This window comes from Lactuca serriola, chromosome 9 (assembly GCF_051521515.1).
Source record: "Lactuca serriola cultivar US96UC23 chromosome 9, Lser_US96UC23_V15, whole genome shotgun sequence".
In the NCBI taxonomy this organism is placed as follows: Eukaryota; Viridiplantae; Streptophyta; class Magnoliopsida; order Asterales; family Asteraceae; genus Lactuca; species Lactuca serriola.
In genome coordinates this window covers 23,234,793-23,240,990 of record NC_136416.1, presented here as the reverse complement: position 1 = coordinate 23,240,990, position 6,198 = coordinate 23,234,793, and the positions used below count along the sequence as shown (strand labels likewise).

The 6,198-nt window shown below is 36.2% G+C and overlaps 1 long non-coding RNA gene across 2 annotated transcripts; it reads right to left on the bottom strand.

Annotated features, from left to right (window-relative positions):
- Positions 1-450: 450 nt before the first annotated feature.
- LOC145076770 (uncharacterized) lies at positions 451-2,906 on the bottom strand. Of its 2 annotated transcripts, XR_013692799.1 has the most exons (3): positions 2,668-2,906; positions 2,166-2,326; positions 451-626 (listed from the first exon to the last, which is right to left on the bottom strand). It is a non-coding gene; the product is annotated as an uncharacterized LOC145076770 (long non-coding RNA). The 2 variants fall into 2 exon arrangements; XR_013692798.1 differs by lacking the exon at positions 451-626 and having other exon boundaries at positions 2,004-2,326.
- Positions 2,907-6,198: the final 3,292 nt, after the last annotated feature.

Here is a 6,198-nt window from a genome sequence, read left to right as displayed (position 1 = left end):
TCACATGCATTATGATTTAAAGACCATGAATGAACTTATTTTGTTGAAGATTATGTTTCTTAATGAAAATTTTGAATGCATTTGGCTTTGGATCTTTAAAACTTGTAAAACAAAAGTTGATGGATTTGATTTAGGTTTTGGTTATTGGATTTCACATTCTAACAATATGCATGTTCTTTTTGGGTGAAATCCTACCACCACCATCATTAATTCAACATGCATGAAGATGCATATGAATGTTCATAAAGAATGGTGTAGAAGAGGGAGAAAAACGCAAAAAAAACATGAAAATTTTGAAAGAAAAGTTAAGAAAATATAAGGAAATTAATTTTACCTTGAATATCAACTACAAATGATGAAGATCTTTGAGTAAAATGAGGGATATTTTCTAGAAATTTAGTGGGTTTTGGAGCTAAATCATAGAGGTAAATGTAACGACCCAAAAATCAATGGTAAAAATTTCATTTTTTTAATATAGTAAAAACATAGATATCATTATTTCCAAACATCCAAAACATTATTAATTAAAACAGTTATCGGAGTCCATCCCAAAATCATTCAATGTGGAAAACATGGGTGTGTGCACTGCGATCAATCCAGGCCCTTCTTTTCCAAACCGATAATACCTGAAAGAATAAACAAAACTGTAAGAACGCAGCTTAGTGAGTTCCCCAAAGCATACCCAACACAGTCCACATAATCACATAACCATATTAGCTATAAAAGCTACATAAACCATATCAATCACATATCCATGCATATCAACATATATGGATGCCGTGGGCTCGTCCCCAAGGTCTTACTCTAGGAAAGCCATGGGCTCTCCACATGGTCTTACATCCGAGTGCCAATGGTCTCTCCCATGGTCATCCATGCAAATATCACAAAGACAACTAACATACCACATAATCACTAGCATACTATATATATATATATATATATATATATGTGTGTGTGTGTGTGTGTGTGTGTGTGTGTGCATACCAGACATATCAGTAGTGAATCTATGATAAATACTACAACATAGTAGGAAAGCCATGGGCTCTCCATATGGTCTTACATCCAGGTGCCATGGGCTCTCCCATGGTCTTCCATACAAGCATACCACATATACCACTAACATACTTCCTAGCACATAGGCAGCTAACATGCCACATAATACAACTTTAGCTAGTGTACCATATATCGTAAAATGGGCCGGTCTTGGTGCCTTAGACCCATTGGTATGGTGAGGAGACTCACCTAGCACTATTGAAGTCCCACGAATCAAACTCTAGCTACTGGATGACAGATTCCCAAATTGTCAACATCAAACAATACCCAATTAATAATTGGGTTCCAAATCCAAGGTCCAACTCACACTCCAAAGGCCCAATAGACAAGTAATGGGCCAAAGCCTAACATATGGCCCAATTTTCCAAATTGGGCCTAAACCTCTACATGGACTTACTTTAAGGCCCAACCAATTAATCTAGTCCGAACAATTTGCATTCTGATGGCCCAATAGCTAATAATCCTCAAGGCCCAATTATGGCCCACTTGTGGCCCAATTTTCCAAATTGGTCCCAAGCCTTTCCAATGGGCCTTTTCCTAAAGCCCAATAATTTCCTTAGTCCATGAATATGTTCCTAATTGGCCCACAAAGGCCCACATCAGTTTAGTCTAATAAATGACCCAATAAGAACCCAAAACCTAATTAGGGTTTTTCACATGAAACGACGATTAGGGTTAAGTGTTCCTTCTTAACGCATTAAGGACTTAATCCATTAAGTCCAAACATACAATGAAATCGGGCTTGAGGCATATCTTCACTCCAATGGTCCAAAATGCAGGTCCAGATAAGTCCAAACCAAAAATCCCAAAATTAGGGTTTCCAACCTAATCATAGCCCAATAGGCCCAATAGCTAGGTCTTTTGATCAATTAGGGTTTATTAGGCCTATTAGGATTTCGTTAGTCGGACACCACCCACTACTACCTCGGGTAGTGGTGGTCAACGGAGGCTTACGGCAGCGGCCACCACCTCATGGTGGTGGTTACGGGTTTCTTTTATTACTTTCTCATTGGTTACAATATTACAAAGCAAAAACCCGAATAACATACACACATTAATACAAACACACACATACAACCACCCTAGTGGTGGCTGACGGTGGCAGCCACCACCTCATGGTGGTGGTTGTCATGTCCTTGGGCCAACACAACACCAAAAGCACTCCAAACATCAATCCAAAAGCACCCGAAAAGTCCACAGCTACCCGGAACGGCGGCAACAGGTGGCGGAACGGCAGCAACAGGTGGCGGTGCCGAGTTCTCTTCGTTTTTTCCTGTCCAAGAATGTCCATACAACATTAAACTCATGAATTAGGCTCACACACACTAAATCACGCACACAGCCACCCTCCCACGGTGGCTGGTGGCGACAAAAGAAATGGCAGCCAGCACCTTACAGTGGTGGCGATTGCTTATTGGCCTAAAAAATCGATCACCCAACCCCATATGTTCATGAAGCGAGACCACAGCTCCCAACCACCGACTAGGTGGCTGAGGATGCTGAAATGAGCAACACGACAACCCTAGGGCTACCGGCGACAGCAACCGACGTGCATAACGTCGTCTCACCGGGAAAAGCGAAGGAGAGGAGAAGGAGAGGTGGTAGATGGCTTACCGGCCGTTTATTGATATCTCGCGACCCATAGACGACGAACGCAACGTTCCCCACCATCCTCGCGTATATTTTGTTGCCCATGGCATCGCCGACAGTCAGGGTTGTTGTAGCGGCGATAAACGACGAGGTTGCAAACGGGGAGAGATGGCGGTCAGACTTGATACCGACGGTGACGGCGGCTGGAATAGCTTCTTATGGTGGCGGCTAGGGAAAGATTCGGGTTAGGGTTGCTCAATGAAATAGTGGTCACTGGGAATGGAAGGCACAGGTTTAAGCCCGTGACTCCATTCAAACTATTAACGGATTTGGCAATTCTGGTCCCTCCCCTTCACAATCTTCTCAATTCAAATCCAAAATTTACGATTTAGCCCATGCCTTCGGAAATCTCTTTCAAATAAAGTCCAATACTTACCAAACACACCCTAACTTCTAAAAATCTTTACAAAGTGCATCCTAAGATTACACTTTGACCCCAAAGTCTAAAATATATCATTTGGCTCATCGAAACCAACTCCCCGCTAAATATTAGTGGTTTTAGGGCATAATATAAATTATAAATTTACATCTTGGTGCTCCGAGTTTATTATTTATTCTAAGTAATTTAAACGGAATGTTACATAAAGAATGGGGGTTTCGAGAGAAGAAAAGAGAGAAAAGAGAGATTCTGTCTCTCTGGATACACAATCTCTCTCGTCATATCTTTGAGGTTTCTTTCCACCAAAATTGGCCAACAAAGTACTGAGTTATATGTGAACTCATGAAGAATTGAATGTAAAAATCTCTGTCAGTTATTGTGCTTCTACATTTGTTATTTTTAGAGAAAATGAAGAGAAAAGTTTTAGAGAAAGAAAAGTGGGAGGTGGAGTGAATTGGAAGTGAAAATGATTAGGATTGTTGGGAAGGGGAAGAGTGGCCGAATTTGAGGGAGTGATAGGGGGTTTTATTTTATTTTATTTATTTATTTTGTATTAATTCCTTAATTTTTATAAAATTTCTTTAAATTTATATAAAATGTATATTTTATATAAATTTTGTTCACAACTCTTGGATTTTTAGCTTATAAATGTAAAGTTAATGTTAATGAATTAAATTAATTTTCTTGATTATATTTCCACATTTTAAATATATTAATTTAATATTATAGTGTTTATAAATTTTTTATGGGATTTTAATATAAAACTTCATAAATTAAAGTTTTTATGACTTCTAGGGATTTAAGGAGTTTGTAAATATTTAGATATCAAAATTAATTAATTATTGAGACTTCAAACTATTTTAGAGTTTCATAACTCTTATTCAAGTTAGAAATAATGTTTGTATTTTATTTTTATCGATTTATTGGCATTTCTATGTAGTGGTTTCGAGATTCAAGTGAAATTAAGGAATCAAGTATACTAGTCCTAGTTCCAACTTTGACTTAAGTTTCTATGAGACTCCGACCTAATTATACTACTAGGTCAAGTGCATGATGTGTCTACATGATTCATGCAAAGAGTAATTCCATGTATGATTTGGTTAGTAAATTGCATAACTACATAGTCAAAGTAATTCGTTCCTTTTCCCCTAACATGAAAAGCGATATCTTTGGGCCACTCTATTATTTGATGTTTGACTATATATATACAGTGTTGGGCCGAACCAAGACTATTTGATTTGTTCACTGGAAGTCCAATTAATTCTTTACAGATAAGGAAATCAAGAAACAGAATCTTGGAGAATGAGATTGATTATGATCCATGTCTTGTGTCCATATGATATCTTGTAGAACGAAGGAATAGTTGATCACTTATCTTAGGGTCGGCGACTGATATGAATCAGAGCTTGGCAGTGGCTTTGGAAAGCACACTTTCTTGTTTACTTCAAGGTCTATACTTTCAATTGTAGTTACAAGCTCGTCCAAGTGGGAGACTGTTGATTTAGGTGTCTGAGACAATAACTAAATTAGTATATTCTTGAAATAAAAACAAAGTCCTTTTTGGGTTGCCCTCATAACTAGCAACTGAGAAGAATTATATTTAAAGAGAGAGGATAATTTATTAATATATTATGTGATTAATATATTAATTAGAAATGGTAATTATTAATTTAGAATTAATTTTTGGGATTAATTAAATTAATTGGAAGTGTAGCGACTAAAGGGGACATTGTTGAAAAGTTAAGGAATGAAGAAATTCTAGAACCTCCCTCATGGGGACAGTTTTGTGGAGATTCCTAAGGCTTCTAGGAAGCCTTGGAGGGTAAGTAAATGATTTGGATAACTGCCTATTTTGAGATAATATTATTATATGTAATTAAGGGTTATCCAAAGATTCCTTCTCGCCTATAAAAAGGACCTTAAGGGTTGTTAGTGTCGTTCATGCTCTCAAGCCTTTCTATATCTGAAATTCATTACCCTCCTCCTTTCTCCTCTTGTGTTCTTGTTTCTAAGGTTTAGGTACAAGCCATTAAATGCATCATTTCTTTGGTTCTAGTCTTTCCAAGCCTCATAACTTTAAGGATTGGTTTGATTTGTTTGCTATAACAAATCAAAGGTATGTATCCTAAACTATGTAATTTTCGATTTACACTAGGTTCAGGCAAGTTTAGTTGTTCAATGGATGTTGCTATCAAAGTGTATAACATAGATTTTTTATAGGATGCATGTACCCTATTAATTGTTAATTGTTTTCCGTATTGTACTTAGTTGTCATCTATAAAACCTAAAAGTTGTGTATCTATGTGTGTATTGATAAATGTTTTTATGAGTTGGAAAGTTAGGTTTATGGTCCAATCATGCAAATCACACTTTAAAAACTGCCAATGTTTTGTGTATGGTCACTTTTAATAATTTTCGAAACTTCCCCAAGACATGTTTTTCAATAAATTTTTAGTTCTTTAAGAAACTAGACCTTGCAAAAATGGGTCGTAAATGTAACATGGATCAAAAATTGCAAAGATTTTCTAAAAACTACCGATGTCTCATTTTAGCCTCTGCATTGTATTTGATCACTTTTTGACACTTTCTGAAACTTTTCTGGTACCCGTTTTCAATAAAGTTATAGTATTTTTAGAAATTACTGATTGCAAATTTGGGTTACCAAACATCACAGGGACCAAATCTGTAAATATTTTCTAAAAAGTGTCACCATATCATTTTAGCCTCTGCTATGCTTTGTGTTTGGTTATTTTAAATTGATGTTGTATCCCCCAATCCCATAACACATATTTTAATATGTTTTTAATACTTTAAGAAATTATGTCTTAAAAAAATCAACTAGAAAAGATAACAGATGAAAACAATCAATGTTTCATCATATCCCATGTTTTGTGTTTGTTCATTTTTCTAAAACTTTTACAAAACCTATTTGTCACTAGTTTTTAGTGAATACAACATACACACTTAGATTTAGAAAGCATGAAATAACATTATTCTTTTAAGAACCATAAAAAAAAAAAAAACATTTAACATTAAGGCGAAACTATCAACTTGACAGTTGTTAAGGGCAAATCGGTAAACTTGACAGTTATCAGGGGCAAAACGGTAAACTTGAC